Source organism: Heterocephalus glaber, unplaced genomic scaffold, assembly GCF_053883595.1.
Source record: "Heterocephalus glaber isolate CG9 unplaced genomic scaffold, H.glaber_assembly_v1.0 deba00001687, whole genome shotgun sequence".
In the NCBI taxonomy this organism is placed as follows: Eukaryota; Metazoa; Chordata; class Mammalia; order Rodentia; family Bathyergidae; genus Heterocephalus; species Heterocephalus glaber.
The window spans coordinates 4,814,517-4,841,374 of NW_028258412.1; the positions used below are offsets into that span (position 1 = coordinate 4,814,517).

Below are 26,858 nucleotides of genomic sequence, written 5' to 3' on the forward strand. Positions count from 1 at the left end.
TTAGTGACCAGGAAAAGAAAGATTGCTTTAAAATTGTAAAGGAACATGAGAAATCAATCCAGCAGCTGCTAGATGATGCAAAGAAGAATAACATAAGACTGAATGGAGTCAATGAAGAAACAGGAGAGAGTGCACATGACACAAAAAAGCTGTTCACAGAAGTGATGGCAGAAAACTTCCCAACCAGGGAGAAAGAACTTGAAATACAGATAAGTGAGGCATAGAGGACTCCAACTAGCCTTGATCAAAAAAAATTCTACACATACGTATATAATAGTTAAGGTTCCAGAAACCCAACAGAAGAACAAAATTCTACAAGCAATGAGACAAAAGAAACAAATCACATACAAAGGAAAGCCTACCAGAATCACAGCAGACTTCTCAATGCAAACCCTCAAGGCAAGAAGAGCTTGGAGTGATGTATTTCAAGCCCTAAAGGAAAACAGCCTTCAACCCAGGTTGATGTACCCTGCAAAACTATCTTTCAAAATTGATGGACTAATAAGATACTTTCATGATAAAGAGCACCTCAGGGACTTCATGAATACCAAACCAGCACTCCAAAATATTTTAGACAATATCCTAGGAAAAGACAATGAGGATCACAACCCCAGGAAACCCAGCAGAATGAATCCATTGGCGTGACAAATTAAACGCAAAGCGGGAGAATCCAACAAAAAGAAAAAGTCACGACAAGGCTTTTAAAACTTTTAACTTCATCTCCCTAATGAGTGTATAATTCACTCTTATTACTGTACTGATTAGTATTGTTCTGATCCTAGAGCTACACACCTTTCCTTGTGCTGTACTGGATATTTATTATCTTCTTATGCCTACTTTTTAATTAGGTTGTCTATTAATGAGCTGTAAGAGTTCTTTATATATTCTGGTCATAGTTTATATGTATTGTAAATATGGTCTGTTTAAGGACTACTTTTCATTTTGATGATGTCATTTAAAGTTCTAAATTCTGATGGAATCTCATTTATCAATTTTTTTCTTTTATACATCATGTTTTTTGTATCCTGGGTAGTTCTTGCCTACCCTAAATGCATAAACATTTTCCCTTATAATTTCTTCTTAAAGTTTTATACTTTTAGGCTTTCTTATTTAGGTTCATAGATCCCTTCAAGTTATTTTCATGTATGGAAATAAAGGGTTGAGGTTAATTTTTTATATACAGATACCAGGTGTTCTAGTGCGTTTGCTGAAAATACTATCTCTTCCTTGGCTCTTGAATCAAGTTTATATTCTATAAAATGCTACTGTTAAATAATCTTTCAAAACTCAGTGGACCATATATGTGTGGTTCTATTTCTAGATTCTCTGTTTTATTCCAATGATCTTTATGTCTTTCCTTATACCAAAACTGCCTTGATTACTGTAGCTTTAGAACAAGTCGTAAAATTAGGTACTAAACATCTTCCAACACTGTTTTTTTTTTTTTAACTTTGCTAGGCCCTTTGTACTCCTACATAACTTTTAAACTTCAATATCCAATTCTTCATTTATACCAAGTATACATAGACCTGAATTTTTATATATACCTTGTGTTTTCTAATCCTGCTAAATTCAAATAAAAGTTCTAGGGGCTCCTAGAGATTTCTTAGTATTTTCTCTGCAGATGATCATTTCGTCTACATATAAAGATTTTGCTTCTACCTTGCCAATCCTAACCCAATTCTATCATTTTATTGCCAGAGTATTTTGGTTTCGGTCTATGTTTCAAAGATTATTGGACAGATGAAGAGTAAGCATATCTGCCCTTGTTCCCCACCTTAAGGAGAAAGCATTGTATCTTCTCCATTCACATAAGGCATTCTCACTGGAAGTATGAACTACATGACTTTAATCTGTTGAGAAGGTTCTGTTCTACTTCTAGTCTCCTGATAGCTTTTACCATGAACAGTTGTAGAATTTAGTACAATACTTTTTCTCCAACTACTGACAGGATCATATGGCTTTTTCCTTTCCTCTGTTAAAATGATGACTTTTGGGGGTGGATCTTCCCATGCTGAACCAACACTGCCATCCCTATAATAAAACCACTTTCTACATACTGCCAGATCTGACCTCTAATATTTTGTTTTGCTAAACAATTTCTATCTATGTTCATACATTTTTCTTCTATTATTTTTATTCAGTTTTAGGATTAGTACAATGTTGATTTCCTAAAATGAGGGGAGAAGTGTTCCTTTTTTTTTCTACTTTAATTGTTTGATATAATTTATCAGTGAAAATGTATATGAGCCTGTTGTTGTCATATAGGTAGGTTTTCAGGTTAGGAATATACTTTCTTTAGTAGGTGCTATTCAAGTTTTCTATTTCCTCCAGAGCTAGTTTCATTAATTTGTCTTCCAAGGTACTTCTTAGAAGTTGTCAAATTTATTTTAAAACGGATTTTTGAAATATGCTTTCTATATCCTTTTAAATTCTGTAAAATCTGTGGTAATGTCTCCTAGACCTTGATATTGTATTTTTAAAAATGTATAATTGACATTGTGTAATAGGAAGAAAAGGTCTAAAGGAGCAGGGGAAGTGGGAGGTGTAGGGGAAATGAAAGAAGGGAGAAGAAAAAATATGAGAAAATGGAAAAAACTGGGAACAAAATCTTTGCAAATAGGGAAGGGTAGAGGGGGTGAAGGGAGGGCAGAGAAAGGGGAAAAAATAAGAACAAAGATACTCATGTAATGGTACAAGATCCTAATGACATATGTAAATGTATTTTATACCTAAAATGTACCAATAAAATTAATGGGAAAAAAATCCATGTAGTAAAGACTTCATTCCTTGCACAGTTTTTGAGAGGTGATAAAACTTTTAAGAGCTGGCACCTATCCGGCCACTCCTGGCCCTGAGGAAAGGGCTTCTGGGCCGTCATCTTTCCTGTTGCTCCCAGTCCAGAGGTAGGGGCTTCTGAGCCGCACTCCCACTGCTCCTGGACCAGAGGAAGGGGCTTCCTGGCCACCATCTCTCCTGCCACTCCTAGGCCAGAGGAAAGGACTTTTAGGCCACCATTTGTCCCACCATTCCCAGCCTAGAGGAAAGGGCTTTTGGGCCACCTTCTGTCCCACACTCCCAGCCCAGAGGAAGGGGCTTCCCCCCCACCATCCATTCGACCACTCCCAACCCAGAGGAAAGGGCTTAGGGGCTGCCTTCCATCCCGCTGCTCCTGGGCCAGAGGAAGGGGCTTCTGGGCCGCCATCCATCCCACTGCTCCTGGCCCACAGGTAGGGGCTTCTGAGCCGCCATTTCACTGCTCCTGGTCCAGAGGAAGGGACTTTCTAGCGACCTTCTCTCCCACTGCTCCCAGTCCAGAGGAAAGGGCTTTTGGGCCACCTTCTGTCCCGCCACTCCCTGCCCAGAAGAAGGGGCTTCCCATCCACCATACCTACCACCTCTCCCGGACCCTGTCCCACCTCTCCAAGCTCAGAGGAGGTGAGTCACAAGGGGACCAACAGCACCCCCGCTGCCCCTGCTAGGCAAAATGAGAAAACACATAAATAAGTCTCAAAACCAGACTTCCAGATCAACTACAGCAACCCCAAAGGGAAATGAGATGGAACACTCTGATACTCAACCACCTTGACCCACTGAACAGGCAACAAAAGGGGATCTGGAAATCATGAAATCAGAAATAATTTCTCAGATAACAGGAGAGATTGTGCTCCTAGTGCAAGACATGATTAATAAATCTAGAGAGGAGCTCAGGAACATGATGGAATCCAAACATAAGAAACAAATGGAATCCATAAAACAGAGGCAAATACATGTCCAGGACATGAAAAACTCCATTGAAAGTCTACACAAGAGAATGAGCCAATGTGAGGACAGAATTTCAGATACAGAAGATAAGACTGCAATTAATGACCAGGAAAAGAAAAATTGCTTCAAAATTATAAGGGAACATGAGAAATCAATCCAGCAGCTACTAGATGATTCACAGAAGAATAACATAAGGCTGATTGGAGTCAATGAAGAAACAGGAGACAGTGCACATGACATTAAAAAAACTGTTCACAGAAGTAATGGCAGAAAACTTCCCAAGCAGGGGAAAAGAACTTGACATACAGATAAGTGAGGCATATAGGACTCCAAATAGCCTTGATCAAAAAAAATCTACACATAGGCATATAATTGTTAAGATTCCAGAAACTCAACAGAAGAACAAAGTTCTACAAGCAGTCAGAGAAAAGAAACAAATCACATACAAAGGAAAGCCCATCAGAATCACAGTAGACTTCTCAACGCAAATGATCAAGGCAAGAAGATCTTGGAGTGACATATTCCAAGCCCTAAAAGAAAACAGCCTCCAACCCAGATTGATGTACCCTGCAAAACTATTTTTCAAAATGGATGGAGAAATAAGATACTTTCATGACAAAGAGCACCTTAGGAACTTCACGAATACCAAACCAGCACTCCAAAAAATTTTACACAATATCCTAGGAACAGACATTGAGGATCACAACCCCAGGAAGCAAAGCTGAATGAACCCTTCTGGCACAACAAGAAATTAAATGTAAAGGGGGAGAACCCAACAAAAAGAAAAAGTCATGGCAATGACAAGTCAATACATTTCAGTTATAACCATTAATGTTAATGGTCTCAATTCACCATTCAAAAGAAACAGACTTGGGGCTGGGGATTTAGCTCAGTGGTTCTGCCACCTGCCTTGCAACCGCAAGGACCCAAGTTCGATCCCCGGTACCAAAAAAAAAAAAAACACACTAGAAGAATGGGTCAAGAGGCAAAATACAACAATATGCTGCATACAAGAAACACGCTTAATTCAAAATGAAACTCATAGACTAAAAGTGAAAGGGTGGAAAACAATACTCCATGCAACAGGAACCCGAAAAATAGCAGGAGTAGCTATCCTCTTGGCAGATCAAGTAGATTTCAAACCAACACTGATTAAGAGAGACGAAGAAGGACACTACATCCTTGTAAAGGGAACAATCCAAGAGGAAGACATGGCAATCATAAATATCTATGCACCCAGCACTCGTGTGCCAAACTATATAAAACAAATACTAACAGACATGAAAAGTCATATATGCACTAATACAATTGTAGTGGGGGACCTCAATACCCCACTGTCACAAATAGATAGATCAACTAGACAAAAAATAAGTAATGAAATACTAGAACTCAATCCAACTCTTGAACAAATGAACTTAACAGATGTTTACAGAGTCTTCCACCCCACAAAATCAGAATACACATTCTTCTCAGCTGCACATGGGTCATTCTCCAAAATAGACCACATACTCACACATAGAACATGTTTATGTAAGTGCAAAGGAACTGAAGTTATCCCCTGTATATTATCAGACCATAGTGTGATGAAATTGGATGTGCATAGCAAAAGAAACTGGAAAAATTTCATAAACACATGGAAATTGAACAACACACTTCTGAATAACCAATGGGTCACAGAGGAAATTAAAGAAGAAATCAGACAATTCCTTCAATTACATGACAATGACAATACAATATATCGGAATCTATGGGACACAATGAAAGCAGTCGTACGAGGGAAATTCATAGCAGTGAATACGCATATTAGGAAAACAGAACGAGCCCAATTAAACAACCTGATGCTGAACCTGAAGCTTCTAGAAAAAGAAGAGCAGGATAAACCCAAAGCTCATCCAAGGGAGGAAATTATAAAGATCAGAGGAGAAATCAATGCAATGGAGACTAAGAGAACGATACAAAAAATCAATGCAGCCAAGAGTTGGTTCTTCAAAAGATTCAACAAAATTGACAAACCCTTAGCCAACTTTATCAGAAAAAGGAAAGAAAAGGCCAAAATCCATGCAATTAGGAATGAAAAGGGTGAAATTACAACAGACCCAGCAGAAATCCAGAGGATCATCAAGACCTACTTCCAGAACCTATACGCCAATAATATGGACAACACAGAAGAAATGGACAGATTCCTAGATACATATGAATTACCAAAGTTGAACGAAGAAGACCTAAAAATTCTAAACAACCCAAAATCAACCAATGAAATTGAAAATGTAATTAAAAACTTATCAACTAAGAAAAGCCCAGGCCCTGATGGCTTCACTGCTGAATTCTACAAGACATTTAGAGAGGAACTGCTGCCACTACTACTTAAAATCTTCAGTGAAATTCAAAGGGAAGCAATACTCCCAAATTCATTCCTGGAAGCAAGCATCACCTTGATCCCCAAAGCAGAGAAAGACCCAACTGAAAAATAGAACTATAGGCCAATCTCACTAATGAACATAGATGCAAAAATCCTTAATAAGATACTGGCAAACAGAATGCAGAAGATCATCAAGAAGATCATACACCCTGATCAAGTGGGATTCATCCCAGGGATGCAGGGATGGTTCAACATATGCAAATCAATCAATGTAATACACTATATCAATAGAGCCAAGGACAAAAACCATATGATTATCTCCATAGATGCAGAAAAAGCATTTGACAAAATCCAACATGCATTTAGGATAAAAACCCTACAAAAAACTGGAATAGATGGTCTCTACCTCAAACTGATAAAAGCCATGTATGAAAAACCAACAGCCAATATCTTACTAAATGATCAAAAACTGAAGTCCTTCACACTAAAATCAGGAACAAGACAAGGATGTCCACTATCACCACTCTTGTTCAATATAGTTCTGGAAACGTTAGCCACGCCAATTAGACAAGAGAAAGAAATAAAAGGAATAAAGATAGGAAATGAAGAAGTCAAATTGTCATTATTTGCAGATGACATGATACTCTATACAGAAGACCCCAAGAACTCCTCCAAAAGTCTTCTAGACTTAATAACCAAATTCAGTCAAGTAGTGGTTAAAAGGTCAACACATAAAAATCAATAGCTTTCCTCTACACCAATGACAGACTCACTGAGAGAGAAATAGGGCAAATAATTCCTTTCACAATAGCATACAAAAAACTGAAATACCTAGGAATCAACCTAATGAAAGAAATCAAAGACCTCTTCTCTGAAAACTATGGCACTCTGAAAAGAGAGATTGAAGATGATATCAGAAAATGGAAAGACATCCCCTGCTCCTGGGTAGGAAGGATTAATATGGTGAAAATGGCCATACTTCCAAAACTGCTATATAGATTCAATGCAATTCCAATTGAGATCCCAGCAGCATACTTCATGGACCTTGAGAAAACAATCCAAAAATTCATTTGGAACAAGAAGTGACCCACAATAGCAAAAGCAATTGTAGGTAACAGAGACATGGCAAGGGGTATCACAATCCCTAACCTGCAACTATACTACAAAGCTACTGTGATTAAAAAAAACAGCATAGTACTGGCAAAGAAAGAGACCTGAGGACCAGTGGAACAGATTAGAAGATGCACAAACAATGCCAGACACACTCAGCCATCTCATCTTCGATAAAGGAGCCAAACACCCTCACTGGAGGAAAGATAGCCTCTTTAATAAATGGTGCTGGAAAAATTGGGTTTCAACTTTCCAAAGATTAAAACTAGACCTATATCTCTCGGCATGCACTAAACTAAAATCAAAACACATTGAAGATCTAAATATTAAAATAGAAACGCTGAAGCAGTTGGAACAGAGGTTAGGTAGAACTCTTGAAGACATCGGTGTAGGAAAAGATTTTATGAACAAAACCTCAGTTGCCCGGGAACTAGCACAAACAATCAACAAATGGGATCTCTTCTTATTAAAAAGCTTCTGCACAGCGAAAGAAACCACCAGCAGTGTGAAGAGACAATCCACAATGTGGGAAAAAATCTTCACCTGCTCTTCCTCAGACAAAGGTCTATTATCTCGAATCTATAAAGAACTTAAAAAGATCAGACCTCCCAAATTTAAAGACCCAATCCAAAAATGGGCATCTGAAATCAATAGACATTGCTCACACAAAGTAGAAATAGCAAATAAATACATGAAAAAATGTTCAACATCACTGGTCATTGGAGAGATGCAAATGAAAACAATGCTGAGATTCCACCTCACTCCTGAAAGAATGGCTGCTATCATGAAATCAACCAATAACAAATGCTGGCGGGCCTTGGGGAAAGAGGAACCCTGCTCCACTGCTGGTGGGAGTGTAGACTGGTGAAACCACTGTGGAAATCAATATGGAGATACCTCAAAGAACTAGGCCTAGAAGTCCCATTTGACCCCGCTATTCCACTGCTGGGGATCTTCCCCAAAGAATTAAAAGAATCATACCACAGTGATATATGTGCACCCATGTTCATAGCAGCACAGTTTGTGATAGCTAAAACTTCAAAGCACCCCAGATGCCCATCAACTGGAGACTGGATAAAGAAAATGTAGGGTTTTTTATAAAACGGATTACTACTCAGCCATAAAAAATTAGAAATTAGAGACATTTATAGCTAAGTGGATGCACATTGAGGCGATACTCTTAAGTGAAATAAACAGGACACACCTGTATAAACATTGAATAGTTTCTCTGGTGTGAAAAACTGAAAGTGTAAATAAGGACTAAAATGTATAATAGGTAATGTGAAATAGGAAGAAAAGGGGCAAAGGGGAAGGAAATGGGAGGGGTAGGGGAAAGGAAAGAAGGGAATGGGTTTAATATGAGAAAATGGAGAAGTAGGAACAAAATCTTTGTAAATAGGGAGGACTGGAGGGGTTGAAGGGAGGGCTGGGCAAGGGTGAAAAATAAGAACCAAGAGAGATTATGTAAAGGTGCAAATTTCCAATGATGAATGTCAATATATTGTATACCTAAAATGTACCAATGATTAGAATGAATAATCGATAATGCAAAATAGGAAGAAAAGGTCCAAAGGGGTAGGGGCAATGCGAAGGGCAGGGGAAAGGAAAGAAGGGAAAGGAAAAATGATGAGAAATGGAAAAAATGGAAATAAAGTGGCAAAGCCCAACCGACCTCCATTGCTGCTTGACAAAGTTCCAGCTGGGGGAAAGAAAGGGTGGAACACATCGTACCCTCATGTTTTATTTTTTCTTACCATAATGTTTATAATTGTTACTCTGATCACAGGAGTCATTGTGTTTGTGACTAACAACAAACTCTCCATGAGGAAAATTGGTAATGATATATTGAAATCTGATCTGGCTCACAAGTCCCAAATTCCAGTTTCTCTTAGTTCTATTGCCACATCCACTCCTAAAGAAACCTCTCCTAAAACCCCCTCTGTTTCCCCCACTACTATGACTCCCCCTCTTATTGCTGACATTCTTTTTACTAAAGGGGTCTTATGAAGGGATTGAAAGGACAGACTTTAGATGTAAGAAATAGTGGAAAATGGGAAAAAGAAAGAAAGTTAAGACAGGTAAATGCATTAAAGAGGCAAGTTACTCAATATTTCTCAAAGTGCTGTAAATATCTCCTGCTCATAGACTATGAACCCAAATGACATTTAGTTAAGGTGAACAGAGGTATAGAAAAATAGAGAGCTAATAGCAAACTATATTAACCATTGTGCAGTTTCTCAAGGGCCAGCTGGTGACCACAAGTTTGACACTTAGTTGATTAAATCTTGCTTGTACCCCTGCTGATACTTTCTGTTCTGTTTAGGTGTGGGTAAATAAGGGGACAATTGTAATTTTTAAATATGTATTCATGATGAAACAGCTTAGAGGCGCTGTACTTTATTTAACAAAAAATAACCTTTACTTCAATAGAAAATTGCTAAGTCAACTTAAAATGTAAACATGTTCCGCCCAATGCCTCCCAGCTATTGCTTAAAGATATAAAACTAAATCAGACCCTGAGATTTCTCAGAGGGAACCTGGACATTGATTGTGAAGGTTCTTTTCTCATCGCCGGCCCAGGACATCTCCCCTTCCTACCGTACATCGACTGCAGCTGGTCTGCGGCAATAAAGTCTTTGTAAATAGGGAAGGGTGGAGGGGCTGAAGGTAGGGCTAGGAATGGGGAAAAAATAAGAACCAAGATGCATCATATAAAGGTACAAGTTCCCAATGAGAAATGTAATTGTGTTGTATACCTAAAATATACCAATAAAAGAATTTAACAAAAAAAAAAAAAAAAGAGCTGGCGCCTAGTGAAAAGTTTGAGGTGAGGGGTCATCATGGGTATGTCTTTGAAGTGAATAATGGGAGTCTGGCCCACCCCACTTGATCTCTTTTGCTCCCTGACCACGAAGTGAGCAGTTTTGTTCAACCACATACTCCTGCTATGATGTACCATCACAAGCCCAAGCAATAAGTCCAACGGATCATGGGCTGAAACCTCTTAATACCAAGAGCCAAAATAAACCTTTTTCTTTGTCAATTGATAATCTCAGGTATTTCTTATACTAACAGAAAGCTAATATAAGTCTTCTCCCTCCCTCACTTACTTTGACCAACAAGAACCCAGCAAAAGTGAGGTCAACAGAGGCTCCAAAAAACACTGACTTGTTCTTTGTTTTCCTTTTTCTTCCTTTCTCTTCCTTCTTCCTCTCTTTCTCCTTCTCATCCTCCTCTTCCTCTTTCTCATCCTCCTCTTCTTCTTTTCTCTTTGTTCCTCTCCCTCTCCCATTCCCTCTCACTCTCCTCCTCTCTCTCATGTACAGTTAATCCAAGGCCTCACATATGTGAGGACAAGTGTTCTTCCTTCCATCCCTAGCACCCTCGTGCCCCCATGGGATATTGGGCTTTTCTCTTACTCTTCTACCTTTACATGAAAATATGCCCCAGGCTGGCTGCAAGAGGAAAAGACATGTGGGGCAAAATCAAGTCAGCTCAACTGAAGCTCTAACATGTGAGAGTACCAGACCAAGATTAACAACATCACCAAGTCCAGCCATAGCTGATCATAGATACACATGCATGAGCTCTACTTAGAGCAACAGAGCTACCCACTGATTCATAGCCTCAGTAGTTATTACTGCATATCTCTGAGGTTTTGAGTTGTGTACTACATAATTATGACAAGAGATAACTGATCAAATATTTGAGAAAACTAGAAGCTTAAATACAGACTTGAACTTTTTTTTTTTTTTGGGTACCAGGGATCAAACTCGAGACCTTGCACTTGTGAGGCAGGCACGGTGCCACTGAGCTAGGTCCCTGGCCCCTAAATACAGACTTGAGACCCACCCCAGCGGCATTTGCTCCCGACAAACTCCACGCCCATGGATTCTGTACAATGGATTCTGTTGTGGCCACCTGCCAACTCCAAACCTGCTCTGTGTTTTATTTCCCCTTGACACAGGGCAGCAGAGGCACTGACCAATCAACTGAACTGTTCATGGCCAAAGGCAACACCTTGGAAGAGAAGATAAGCCCAGAGAGTTGGCAGCTCTAGGGAAAAAAACAAACCAGCACAGCAATGCTAGGTCCAACAAATTCCCTGGCTATTATAAACTATGAAAATAGCATAAGGTTTTACTCCTACAGTGACCCTTTCATGGCAGGCTGGAGTTGAAGAAGAAACCCAGTGCAGCACCCATGATATTGCCACAATGTTTAATTAGGCACCATTTTGGGAAAGTGTTAATGATTTAAAACTGAAACAGAATAATTACAGAAAAACTCCACTCCAGAATTTCCAGTGAGAGCTTCCCATAATTATAGAAAAGAGCCACAGAGAGCCATAGACATAGGTTAGACATAGACATGCCAGCTAGACATAGATATGTGGGCTAGACACAGACCTCATGAAAAATTTAAGCTTAGGCTAGGAAGGACATGGGTCCCACCCTCCAAGATGAGAAACCAGGCCCAGCGAGTGTGGCTTCCAGAGGTGGCTGGATCTGAAAATGCTGGCATTAAGTCCAGCATTCTGCTTGAAACCCTCCTCCACTGTCTACATCCAGCAGGGACTAGTGGTCTGATTGCCTTCCCCATCTACCAACATGAGCAAGGACACACCTCAGCTCAGACAGTTGCCACAGTCTGGGGTGTACAAACACAGGAGCCTCTGAAACAGGAAAGGCATCTCACAAACCCACAGGCCATAAAGTAAGGTAGAGAAAATTGTGACTTACTGGATTCCAGACTGCAGATCCTGGAAAGAAACGGCTCACTCAAAAAGAGAAAGGAATTTTTCATTTTGGACTAAATTTTTTTCTTTCTCTTTCATGGGTGTTTTGGGAGTTTGGGGATTTTTCTCCTTTTTTCTTTCTCTTCTTTTTTCCTATTAATTCTTATTTTTGTTTCCCTTATTTGCCCTCTGTTTTCTTTTTTCTTTCTTTTCTTGTTTGTTCTTTTCTGTTACTTTACTTTTCTACTTCTCATATTCCATTAATTTTTCAAATTCTACTTTTTCCTTTTCCAGTTCTTTACTAGTATAATGATTAATCCTTACTAGTATAATAATTAATCCTTACTAGTATGATGAATCCTTAGATACTTAACTCTATCCTATTACTACTGAATATAGTTCTACTGTTAGTAGAGGTATAGATGTTGCATTTAATAGATATTTACTATATGTCAATATTTGGTTTGTTTTAGTGTTTATACTATGATTATATACTTTTCTATCAGTGATATATTATTGGTTCTTAGGGTACCAAGTTTGTCTTTGATGCTACTACTGCTGCTGATTTTACTGATATTACTAAGGTGACATAGTTCCTGCTACAGGTATTAGTTGGTTTTCTCTATATGCCAATATCTGGATTTCCTTTGTATCATTAAGAATATTGTGACCTGCCAGGGATTTAGCTCAGTGGTTCTGGCACCTGCCTCATAAGCTCAAGGGTCCAAGTTCAATCCCCAGTACCAAAAGAAAAAAAAGAATACTGTGACCCATTCCTATAGAACTGGGTGCTGAGCCAAATACATGAGGTCTCCACTCCCAAATAAACAGAGATGGTTGAATATTGGGGCAGAGGCAAAGGCCAATAATTAGCCATGAGAAGAGCGCATCACTGAAAAAACACTAAACACTAACTAGAAAGGTCTCCATAAACAAAGTCTTCTATTATGATCAATCTATAAACCTCAGTATAAAACCAAACAAAACACAATAGAAACATGAGAAGATAAGGCAAGACAATGTCTCCAAAAGCTCCCAGCTACCCCAAAGCTGATTCATGGGGTATCAAGGGAGAAGAAATCAAAGACCACCCCACTAAATTATTTTTTTAAAAAGAGAGATTTTTTAAAATAGATCAATAAGGTGCTCAGTGAGCTCAAAGAAGATACAGCTAAACAGATAATGGGCTTAATAAACAAAACAACCAACCACTTTAAAGAAGGCATTAGCTGAGCTAAACAAAATGCTCTAAAACATAAATAACCAGTTTAGCAAAGAATTAGAGTCCATGAAAAGGTACCAAACAGAAACTATTGAAAGTATGGACACCAAAAGTGACCAATGTGAAGACAGAGTGTCAGAACAAGGAGACAGAGCTAGTGTCAGAGATCAATTACTCAAAAATATCTAAAAGCAAGAGAACAAGAAAAGTTGATCCAACAGCTGCTAGATGATGCAGAGACAACTAATCTAGGGTGAATTAGAATTAGTGAAAAATTAGAAACACCCCAAATGGCATACAAAAACCTGTTTACAAAAATAATAGCAGAAAACTTTCCAAGTATCAGGAAAGAATTTAATGTACAGATAAGTGAAGCATATAAAATTTAAATAGCCATGATCAGAAAAGAACCTCTCCATGACACATCATTATCAAAAGCCAGAAGTCCAACACAAGAATCTTAAAAGGTGTTAGAAGCAACTAATCACTTACAAGGGTAAATCCATTAGAACTGCAGCAGACTTCTCTGAAACATACCTTAAAGGTCAGGAGAGCTTAGAGTGCAAGTGCTTCAGGCCCTAAAAGAAAACAATTTCCAACCCAGACTGATATACCATACAAAACTATCTTTAAAAATTGATGGAGAGGGCCCAGGGATTTAGCTCAGTGGTTCCAGCACCTGCTGCACAAGCGCAAGGTCCCAAGTTTGATCCCCGGCACCAAAAAAAAAAAAAAAAAAATTGATGGAGATATAAGGTGTTTCTATGACAAAGAGCACATTCATGACAACCAAACCAGCATTCCAAAAAATTCTCGATGATATCCCAGAAAGACACAATAAAGCTCACAATGCTAAAAGCTCTAGGGGAATGAATACATCAGGTAGGGTGAGCAGTTAAGTAGGAGAGAGGAAAAAGGAATTAGAAACAGGAAAATCGAGCACCCGGAAGAAAGCTCCCCCACTGCCATCCCAGGCTCCTAGGGCCAAGAAGGTGAGCCAGTTCCAGCGCCCAGAAGGAAGCTCCCCCACCGCCATCCCAAGCTCCTAGGGCAGAGGAGGTGAGCCGCGTGGGAGCCAGAAGCACTCCCCCCCCCCCGTGGAAATGAGAAGACACATAAACAAGCCTCAAAAACAGACTTCCAGATCACCTACAGCAACGCCAAAGGGAAACAAGAGGAACAATCTGATACTCAACCACCTGGACTCCCTGAACTGGAAACAAAAGAGGATCTGGGAAAAACAAAATCAAAAATAATTACTCAGATAACAGCAAAGATTTTGCTCATGGTGCAAGACATGATTAATAAATCTAAAGAGGACACAGATAAAAAAATAGAGGATCTGAGGAATATGATGGAATCCCAACATAGGAAACAAATGGAATCCATAAAACAGATACAAACAGATTTCCAAGAGATTAAAAACTCCATCGAAAGTCTGTGCAGCAGAATGAACCAGTGTGAGGATAGAATTTCACATACAAAAGATAAGATTGCAATTAGTGAGGAGAAAAAGAAAAATTGCTTTAAAATTGTGAGGGAACATGAGAAATCAATCCAGTGGCTGCTAGATGTTTCACAGAAGAATAACATAAGACTGAATGGAGTCAATGAAGAAACAGGACAGAATGCACATGACATAAAAAACTCTTCACAGAGGTGATGGCAGAAAATTTCCCAAGGAGGGGAAAAGAACTTGACATACAGATAGGTGAGGCATATAGGTCTCCAGCTAGACTTGATCAAAAAAAATCTACACATAGGCATATAATAGTTAGGATTCCAGAAATCCAACAGAAGAACAAAATTCTATAAGCAGTGAGCGAAAAGAAACAAATCACATACAAAGGAAAGCCCATCAGAATCACAGCAGACTTCTCAATGCAAACCCTCAAGGCAAGAAGAGCTTGGAGTGATGTATTTCAAGCCCTAAAAGAAAACAGCCTCCAACCCAGATTGATGTACCCTGCAAAACTATCTTTCAAAATTGATGGAGAAATAAGATACTTTCATGATAAAGAGCACCTCAGGAAATTCATGAATACCAAACCAGCACTCCAAAAAATTTTAGACAATACCCTAGGAAAAGACAATGAGGATCACAACCCCAGGAAACCCCGCAGAATGAATCCAGTGGGTGTGACAAATTAAGTGCAAAGGGGGAGAATCCAACAAAAAGAAAAAGTCATGACAAGGCTTTTAAAACTTTTAACTTCATCTCCCTAATGAGTGTATAATTCAATCTTATTATTGTACTGATTAGTATTTTTCTGATTCTAGAGTTGCACACCATTCCTTGTGCTATACTGGCTATTTATCATCTTCTTAGGTCTACATTTTAATTGGGTTGTCTATTAATGAGCTCCAAGAATTCTTTATATATTCTGCTCATAGATTATAAGCATCGTAAATATGGTCTGTTTAAAGACTACTTTTCATCTTAATGATGTCATTTAAAGTTCTAAATTTTGATGGAATCTCATTTATCAATTTTTTTCTTTTATACATCATGTCTTTTGTATCCTAGGTAGTTCTTGCCTACCCTGAATTCATAAATATTTTCCCTTATAATTTCTTCTTAAAGTTTTATACTTTTAGGCTTTCTTATTTAGGTTCATAGATCCCTTCAAGTTATTTTCATGTATGGAAAAAAAGGGTTGAGGTTAATTTTTTATGTGCGGATACCAGGTGTTCTAATGCCATTAGCTGAAGACACTCTCTCTTCCTCGGCTCTTGAATCAAGTTTATATTCTTTAAAATGCTAATGTTAAATAATCTTTCAAAACTCAGTGGACCATATATGTGTGGTTCTATTTCTAGATTCTCTGTTTTATTTCCAATGATCTATATGTCTTTCCTTACACCAACACTACCTTGATTACTGTAGCTTTAGAAGAAGTCTTAAAATTGGGTGCTAAACGTCTTCCAACACTGTTTTTGTTTTTGTTTTTGGCTTTTCTGGGTCCTTTGTACTCCTACATAACTTTTAAATTTCAATATCCAGTTCTTCATTTATAGCAAGTATACATAGACCTGAATTTTTATATATACCTTGTGTTTTCTAATCCTGCTAAATTCAAGTACAAGTTCTAGGGGCTCCTAGAGATTTCTTAGTATTTTCTCTGTAGATGATCATTTTATCTACATATAAAGATTTTGCTTCTGCTGTGCCAATCCTATCCTAGTTGTGTCATTTTGTTGCCAGACTATTTTGGTTTAGACCTATGTTTCAAAGTCTAATGGACAGATGAAGAGTAGGCATATATGCCCTTGTTCCCGACTTTAGGGAGAAACCATTGTATTGTCTCCATTCACAGAAGGAGGTTTTTCTGGAAGTATGGAGTACATGTCTTTGATCTGTTGAGAAGGTTCTGTTCTACTTCTAGTCTCCTGATAGCTTTTACCATGAACAGCTGTAGAATTTAGTCCAATACTCTTTCTCCAACTAGTGACAGGATCATATGGCTTTTTCCTTTCCTCTGTTAAAATGATGACTTTTGGGGGTGGATCTTCCAATGCTGAACCAACACTGCCATCCCTATAATAAAACCACTTTCTATATACTGTCAGATCTGACTTCTAAGAGTTTGTTTTGTTAAACAAATTTCTATCTATGTTCATACCTTTTTCTTCTATTATCTTTATCCAGTTTTAGGATTAGCACAATGTTGAGTTCCTCAAATGAGGGGAGAAGTGTTCCTTCTTTTTTCTGCTTTCAATGTTTGATATAATTTATCAGTTAAAATGTTTATGAACCTGCTGTTGTCATATAGGTAGGTTTTCAAGCTGGGAATATACTTTCTTTAATAGGTGCTATTCAAATTTTATATTTCCTCCAGAGTTAGTTTCATTAATTTGTCTTCCAAGGTACTTCTTAGAAGTTGTCAAATTTATTTTAAAAAAGATTTTTGTAATATGCTTTCTATATCCTTTTAAATTCTGTAAAATCTGTGGTAATGTCTCCTAGATCTTAATATTGTAATTTAAAAAATGTGTAACTGATATTGTGTAACAGGAAGAAAAGGTCTAAAAGAGCAGGGGAATTGGGAGGGGTAGGGGAAGGGAAAAAAGGGAAAGGAAAAAATATGAGAAGAGGAAAAAAATGGAAACAAGGTCTTTGCAAATAGGGAAGGGTGGAAGAGGTGAAGGGAGGGCAAGGGAAGGGGAAAAAAATAAGAACCAAGGTACTCATGTAATGGTACAAGATCCCAATGATGAATGTAACTGTATTTTATACCTAAAATGTACCAATAAAGTTAATGGGGAAAAAATTTCAAAAAACAAAAGAAACAGGAAAATCATGCAATGACAGGAATAAGTCAATACAGTAAGTTTCCAATTTAATGAACTTTCAAATTGCGAACTTTAATAGATACAAATGAACCTCACATTACAAACATTCAAGGATACAAACAAATCACAGAAGTAGCTTATGTGTCTGCCAGACATTGTCACAGTTGTGCTGCTGTGTGCTTGCTGTATAGTGCAATAGTGTACAGCAGTACAGTGATCAATCAAAGCCGAAGGTGTCTTGAAGAGGAAAAGCCATGGTGATGTGGCAGGGACAGCAAGGAAGTGCAAAGTAATATACAATGTATATTTGTGTCAAAGGTATATAAGACTCACTTTGTAGGACTTACAAAAGAACTCAACTTGTGAACATTCTCCCAGAACAGAACTCATTCATGTAAGTCAGGAACTTACTGTACCTATCATTCAGTGATAACTCTCAATGTGAATGGTCTTAATTTCCCAGTGAAAAGACACACATTGGCAGAGTGCATCAAGAATAAAACCCAATGCTGTGCTATATACAAGAAACATATCTAACTCAAAAAGAAATTCATAAACTAAAAATAAAAGGATGGAAAACAATATTTTATGCAATAAGAACCCAAAAACAAGCAGAAGTATCTATTTTATTTTCACACAAAGTGGACTTCAAGCCAAAACTGATGAAAAGAGGAAAAGAAGGTCACAACATATCAGTTAGGGAAACAATTCAACAGGGAGAGCTAACATGGATATCAGTGCATCCAACTTCATAAAACAACACTAGTAAACATAAAAGATCAGATGAACGTGAACACAATTATAGCGGGGGACCTCAATACCCAACTGTCATTAACAGGCAGATCAACTAGACAAAAAAAAATCAGAGTTGAACTAAACTTTTGAACAAATTAACTTAATAGCTATCTACAGAGTATTCCAACCATCAACAGAATATTCATTCTATTTAGCAGCATATAGAACTTTCTCCAAAATAGACTACATACAATAAAGCATGCAAGTAAATACAAAAGAACTGAAATTATCCCATGCATATTGTCAGATGCCACAGTGAAAACAGAAATCAATGGCATAAGAAACCACAGAAACTATGCAAATGTATGGAAACAATACACTCGAATAATCAATGAGTCAAAGAAGAAATTAGACAGTTCCTAGAATCAAACAATAAAGCCAATACAACATACTGGAACTTATGGGACATGATGAAAGCAGTCCTAAGGGAAGAGTTTATATCTGTGAATGTTCACATCAAAAACAGAGAGCAAGGGCCAGGGATTTAGCTCAGTAGTTTCGTTGCCTGCTGCGCACGCACAAGGACCCAAGTTCGATCCCCGGTACCAAAAAAAAAAAAAAACAGAGAGCAAGCCTAAATAAATAACCTAATGGTACACCTCAAGGTCCTAGAAAAATAAGAATAACCCAATCCAAACCTAGTACAAAGATGGAAGTTATGAAGATCAGACCAGAAATTAATGAAATTTAGACTTTAAAAAACCCAAAAATAAATGAATCAAAGACCCAGTTCTTTGAAAGATGAACAAAATAGACAAAGTCTTAGCCAATCTTACAAAAAGGGGGTAAGAAAAGAACCAAATCAATATAATTAGAAATGAAAAGGAGAAATCACAATGGAATCACCAAAATCAAGATTATTAGCAACTACTTTGAAAACCTGAACTCCAATAAATTGGAGAATTCAGAAGAAGTGGATGGATACCCACATATATATGAATTACCAAAATTCAACCAAGAAGGTGTAAAAACCCTGAATAATCCAGTAACAGGCAACAAAATTGAGGCAGTAATTTTTTTTAAAAAAACCTACTAACAAAAGCCTAGGACAAGATGGATTCACTACTGAATTATATAAGAACTTCAGGGAAGATCTAATGCCTATTCTCCTCAAACTCCTTATTGAAATTTAAAGGGAAGAAGTACTGCCAAACTCATTCCAAGATGCTAGGGTTACACTACAGTAATTCCAAAAACAGACAAGGATCAAACCAAATAAGAAAAATGAACATAGATGTAAAAATCCTCAACCAGATACTGGAAAACAGAATGCAACAAATCACCAAAAGATCATACATCATTAGGCTTCATCCCAGGGATGCAGGGATGGTTCAACATATGCAAACCAATAAATGTAACATATCACATAAACAGAAACAAAGACAGAAATCACATGATCATCTCAAAAGATGCAGAAAAAGCCTTTGACAAAATCCAACATCCATTTATGATAAAAACCCTAAAGAAAATAGATATAGAAGAACCTTATCTCAATCTTATAAAAGTGATTTATGACAAACCTACACCAGCATCCTTTAAAATGAGGGAAAAATGAAAGCTTTTCCTCTAAAACCAAGGAACAAGACTGTCCACTATCACCACTTCTATTCAATATAGTACTCAAAACATTAGCTAGAGCAAATAGGCGAGAGAAAGAAATAAAAGGGTTATGCATAGAAGAGAAAGATCAAATTATCATTATTTGCAGATGACATGATCTTCTACATAGAGACCCAAAAAAAACTCCTCAATTTTTTAAAAATTCCTCGATTTAATAACAGAATTCAACAATGTAGCTGGATAAAATATCAATAGTATTCCTCTATTCCTCTATACTATTAATAAACTCAACTACAAAGAAATTAGGAAAATAATACCATTCACAATAGAATAAAGAAAAATTAAATACTTAAGAATTAAACTAAGGAAAATGAAAGACCTACATTACTCTGAAAAAGAAGATCAAAGAACACATTAGAAAATGGAAAGATAGCCCCATTCCTGAATAGGCAGATCCAGTATAGTCAAAATGGCCATACTTCCAAAACTGATAAGCATATTAAATGCAATCCCAATAAAAATACTAATGCCATTCCTCACAGAACTAGAGAAAACAATCCTAAAATTCATATGAGACCAGAAGAGATTCAGAATAACAAAAGTAATCTTGGGCAACAAGAGCAAAGCAGGAGGCATTATGATCCTGATTTCAAAGATACTATGAAGACATTGTGATAAAAATAACATGGTATTTATATACAATGGAGGACTACTCTGCCATAAAGAAAGGTAAACTTAAGTTATTTGTAGGAAAACGGAGGCACTTAGAACCCATAATGTTAAGTGAAATAAATCAGATATACAAGCTTAAATATCACATGGTTTCTCTTATATGAGAAACCCAAAATATAAATAAAGAACAAAATAAAAGAAAATAATAAGAAATAAGGAGATAGATCTCTTGTAAATGGGAAGAGGACCAAGAGATAAGACCTAAGAGGATGGAGAAGAGGGAAATGGGGAAAAAAAGAATTGGAATGTGCTATGTACATGTACCAACTCCCCACGAGAAATATAATCATTATATACTGCAAACATGTACTAATAAAAAATGAAAATTTAAAAATACAGGCTTGATATTTGATATTAAACCACTGATATTTTTTCAAGTTATGATATGTGTTTGGATATATTTTTTTAAAGAAACTATCTTTTAGAAATACACATTCAATTACCTTTGGATAAAATACTATGATGTCTACAAAACAATAAGATATTAAAATAATATGGGCCGTACCTGGACAAGTACTGGTTGGACAGTGAGCACATCTTCCCAGACGCCAGCGGGGACTGTGTGGCCATCGAGCCCACGCATGGCTCAGTGCTGATCCAGTGAACACGCTGCGAGCTCCACACCACCACTCCCTTGGCCAACCCCAAGCACAACCATCCCCACGCGCCTCTCCCTCATCTTCTACCAGCACAAAAACCTGAATAAGCCCCAACATGGTTTCGAACTCAACAAGATAAAGTTTGAGGCTAAAGAAGCCAAGCATAAGAAAACAAAGGCCTCAGAGCAGAAAGAGCGGCAGCTGATGAGGGCACTGCCTTGTTCCTTGAAGTAAACGAATTGAACGAAATCCCTTCTTACAAAGCATTAACGTTAACCCAAGACAACGTTGTCACTGTGTCCCCTTACACTCACACACGTCTCAGGGCCCTGTAACCACTGGTCTGAAGGCTTCTGTCCCCTTCTCAATGCCTATGCTAGTGCAGTGTATTTTTTCAAGGTGCTGTTAAAAGAAAGTCATGCTGTCATTTACTACATCTTCATCTCACCCATTTCAAGTTCGAGGTAAAAAAAAAAATTTTTTTTAAGGGGTGGGCACTTAACTGTGACTATATTTTGACAATTAGTGGAAGGTACACATTTTAAGCAAAGATAAAAGTTTTATAGTTTTAAATAAAATAATATGGAAGTGGTGTGGGGTAGAAAATTTCATCAATGGAAGATCTCTGACCCCCAGACCTGATCAACACAGAAAAGCAGATTCTCATTGGTTATTATAAGACAGTGGAAGCTTTTGATGCTGACATGCTCAAGGTCTTTTGGAATGCTGAGAAGTACTACGGGCGTAAATCCCCAATTGGAAGAGGTGTTTGCCGCCTACGTAAGGCCTATTACAATGCCTGGCATGAGGCATCAGCCCAGATTGACGAGATTGTGGGAGAAACAGCAAGTGAAGCGGACAGCAGTGAAACCTCAGTCTCTGAGAAAGAGAACGAGCATGAGAAGGACGATGACATTATCTGCTGTATCTGTGGCCTCTACAAGGATGAAGGCCTCATGATCCAGTGTGACAAGTGCATGGTGTGGCAGCACTGTGATTGTATGGGCGTGAACTCAGATGTGGAGCACTACCTTTGTGAGCAGTGTGACCCCAGGCCTGTGGACAGGGAGGTACTCATGATCCCACGGCCCCACTATGCCCAGCGCGGCTGTGTCTACTTCATCTGCTTGCTTCGAGACAACCTGCTGCTTCGTCAAGGTGACTGTGTGTATCTGATGAGGGACAGTCGGCGCATCCCGATGGCCACTCTGTCCAGCAGTCCTATCGACTGTTATCTCACATTAACCGAGATAAACTTGACATCTTCTGCATCGAGAAGCTTTGGAAGAATGAAAAAGAGGAAAAGTTTGCCTTTGGTCACCATTATTTCCATCCCCATGAAACCCACCACTCTCCAACCCGTCGGTTCTATCACAATGAGCTCTTTCAGGTGCCGCTCTATGAGATCATTCCCTTGGAGGCTGTAGTGGGGACCTGCTGTGTGCTGGACCTCTATACTTATTGCAAAGGGAGATCCAAAGGAGTAAAGGAACAAGATGTATACATCTGTGATTATCAGCTGGACAAGTCAGCACACCTATTTTACAAGATCCATCGGAACCGCTATCCTGTCTGCACCAAACCTTATCCCTTTGATCACTTCCCTAAGAAGCTCACTCCTAAGAGAGATTTCTCACCTCACTATGTTCCAGACAACTATAAGAGGAATGGAGGGAGATCATCTTGGAAGTCTGAGTGCTCAAAGCCACCCCTGAAAGACCTGGGCCAGGAGGACGATGCTCTGCCCCTGACTGAAGAGGTGCTGGCCAGTCAGGAGCAAGCAGCCAGTGAGATGCCAAGCCTGGAAGAGCCCGAGTGGGAGGGCACGCCTGCCGAGGTCGGCGAGGGTGAGAAGAAACTAGAGGAAAGTGCTCAGGATCCCCAGCCAGCCTGTACCCATGAGGAACGACAGCATAGCCTTCGGAACGACTCAACCAGATCTTGCTCAATCTCCTTGAAAAAAATCCCTGAGAAAAACGCCGTCGATGTTACTTACTTGCTGGAAGAAGGATCAGGCAGGAAACTGCGCAGACGTACTTTGTTCATCCCAGAAAGCAGCTTTCGGAAGTGACCCTCAAAGAATGAGAACCTCGAGCATCTGGGATCCAGTGGAGCCAGTCAGTCCTGCCTCCTGCTCTCTGGATGTAGGCCGGGGCAGGAAGGTCCACCCAGGCAAGGGGAATGGGGCCATGTTGTTATTAGGTACTCAGAGCAAGTGGAGAGGCAGAGGAAGATCCCTTCGATCTGTCTGAGGCAGCTCAAGTTTAATTAATTTCCTCTCCATTGCTTCACCCTAAGGCTTAATACAGAGAAGAGGGAGGACCACACTGGGGATGACCAGAACCTGTTGGTACTTTACAAAACTTCCTTTCCCCACAGCTTGGGTTTTTCTGGATCATCCTCTGATCCCACAGCACTGCTAAGATGCTGCTTCCTGTACCCAGGTATAACTCAGCATCTGAAGGGAAAGGCCAGGGTCCCCAGCCCTCCCCTGTCCTCTGTTGGCTCTAAGAGCTGCCCAGACCTAGGACACAGATGGTGGCTAGGGCTCTTCCCAGTTCCTTGTCTGGGAAAGTCCCTCTCCTTTCGTGCCCAGCCAGGTCCAAAGTAAAACAGGAGCTGACACTCAAAGGACTTGTCGCAGCTGCCCTCCCTACCTCTGCTCCCCAGAACAGAATCAGGCCTGGGAAGGCCCCTGTCGGCTCAGAAGGGCGGTCCTCGTCATTGTTTTTGTTGTACTTTGATCACCTGCGGAGTATGGTTTTGTTTGTTTCCCTGAGGAAGCCAGGCCCCGCTCACAGCGCCACCCTGATGCACCATGGCTCCCGTGTGTCTGCTGCGCTGTGCCAGTGAGGACCCACTCCAGACCGGTCATGTTAGCCATACTGCACTGCTCTCCTCCTCCCACAGGCCACCACAGACTGCTCGGCAGCATTCACCGCCCGAGTATTTGTTGTGAGTGTATATTTATCAGTTGAAAACACTACACTGTTTTCTTAATTGTACAGTTTTGATGTCCATCTCTCCGAGAGCCAGGGTGCTCTCTCTCACTCCCAGCCCCTCTCCCTCCACCCTCCTGAATGACTTCCTCATCAGGAGCTATGTCCAGGGTGTCTCCTCCCGCCCATGCTCTTGGCCAGAAGCCAGGGCTCTACTGTCTCTTTACAAATAAAACTTAAAAAGCTTTAAAAAAAAAAAAAAAAAAAAAAAAACAAGTTTCATCAATGGAAAATCAAAGGAAAAAATGGAAACAAAGCTTTTGCACATGAGAGGGGTGGAAGGAAAAGAGGCAAGATATATCATGTACTGGTACAAATTCCCTATGATGAATGTTATAATTATGTATATCTAAAATGTACTAATATACGTTTTTCTTTAAAAAAAAATAAAAGAAAGAAAGTTTCATCAATGAAATAAGGAAGGGCATGGGTTGGTAATTGTTGAAACTAATGATGAGGATATATGTTTAAAATTTTCCATGACAGTAAGTTTTTAAAAATCCAAGTCATCAGTCTCAGGGACTTTGGACTTGCTACTGTACTGCTCCCTCTACCTCAATCACTGAGGCCTTAGTTAAAATCTTACTTTCTCAGGCACACCTCCTTTGACCATCTTGTCTAACATTCTGTATCATATCATCCTGATTTACTTTCTTCTCAGAACTTACAAACATCTGAAACCACCTGGTTTATTCATTTGTTTTTCTGTCTCACCACCACTACAGTTCAGAAATATATGCTCCAGGTAGGAAGCTATCTGTTTTAGTGCTCACTTCTGATTTTCCAGTATCTAGTATACTTTGCTGTCACTGTAGGTGCTAAAAGAATAAAGAAGCTTAAATGAGCAGGACTGTATAAACACTCACTGACCCTAGCATCAAAATAATGCTCCTTCTTCTTTCTTCCCATCTTCTCCTACTCTTAAGCCCCACATCCCCAGTTTCTTCCATCTTGCCATTCTATCACACATTTTCATTGTATCCCTTCCATTCTTTTTCTTTTGCTCCAAACCTATTCCGATCCCTTGTCTTAACCCCTTTCTTCCCTTCCTCCCTAAATTTACACTAAAATAGAACTCATTCACAATTTTAAATGCTTAATGAATAATATAAGAAATGAAAAAATAAAACTATAAGACAATACCATTTTTACCCATTAGACCAAGCACTTCCTTCCTGAGAGAAAAAGACAAGCAGTAAGCTCTTATCACAGATGAGGCAAAGCCAACTGGAGGTTATCAATATGCAGATTTTACAAGTCTCCAGATGTAAACTGTCAGTCACAATGATTACCACAGCAATCTCACAATGGCTACATATGAGAAACAAGAGTGCTGCTACCAGCATTCATTCTAAAAGCAGTTGTGTAATGAGACATGGGGAGATTTTTGCAAACATACTCAACAATTTTCTCCTTCTCTTGCTTTTCAGACACTTGTTTCTCATGTAACTAAGCTATACATAGATCCTAAGGTTGTGTGCTATCTTGCCATAAAATTAAAATTTAACACTTGCGACCTCACCGTCAACTTTCTGGCACTAATATCTCTACAGTAAGACTCAGCAATATAAACTCAGCAGGAATCTTAAAGTGTTCAGAAAATTAATTAGTATTTGGCATGCTGCTTAAAAAAGACTTCCATTCTGGTTCTGTCAAAAACAGTCTGGCACATTTCTCTAGCACACTAACAATCTGATGATTGGTAAGCCAATGTTTTATTTACATCCCTTCCTCAGTTCTTCAGTGTTTCATTTGCATACATACATAAAAACTAAGTCAATAGCTGAGGTTCCAAAAGCTAAAGGAGGAAAAAGCATTTTATTAGAACACTAATGTTTCCTAAGACTATTTTCTATCAAGTGAGACAACAGTGAGAACAGTTAGGGAGGAAAACAATCTAACAAAATCAAGTATTCACAGCTGAAAAATAAAAAGAGAGCAAAGATATTTTGTAAATTTTCAAAATCATTAGCTTTAAAATAATAATCACTTCTGACTGCATGGGAGGCCCTATTTTCAGAGAGATATGTTGCTCACCCTCATTTTATAAATGGGTGAATAAATGTTAAATGAGTTTTCCAAGGTCCCTCAGCCAGCAAATAGTAGAGATGGGATGTAAGATCAGGTCTGATTCCAAAATTCCTTGACTACTATGCTATTCTGTTATCTATTTCTTTGTTATGCACTGCATTACATCATACAATTTGCTCAAAATAAAAATCTAGCTATGTTAAGACAGTACTTTTAAAAGAATAAAATGCTTAACGTTTATTCCTATCACTAATGTGACAAGTGACATACCACAGAAATTTTGGTTGTTCATTTTTTCCACAGAAATTTTGGTTGTTCGTTATTAATTTCCACAATTACAAACTTACATTTGAGAATAAGCCTAAGCTTGCTGCTTAGATATTTCCTCATTCTCAGAGATGCCTTTACTAGAGAAGCCATTGCTAATAATTAAACACATGGGAATATAAACTGAAAAGAGAACAAGGATAAATTTTTAAAGTTTATTTTTGTAAACAATCATTTGGTGGGCTTTGTAGAACATACATTAAAGGCTAAAGTTTAGTAGTGAAAATATCAAGTCTAGACACTTCATTATAATTTACAATAATCCAGTTTATCTAGATTCTGATTAGAAAAATGCAGAAAGTCAGCATGTGATATGGAGTGCAACAAG

General features: G+C 38.6%; 1 protein-coding gene and 1 long non-coding RNA gene across 5 annotated transcripts in view; one reads left to right on the plus strand and one right to left on the minus strand.

Annotated features, from left to right (window-relative positions):
• Positions 1–26,858, minus strand: part of Ttc28 (tetratricopeptide repeat domain 28) — a 710,286-nt gene that overhangs the window by 485,473 nt on the left and 197,955 nt on the right. The window lies entirely within an intron of this gene.
• Positions 1–26,858, plus strand: part of LOC106009324 (uncharacterized) — a 70,759-nt gene that overhangs the window by 43,637 nt on the left and 264 nt on the right. The window lies entirely within an intron of this gene.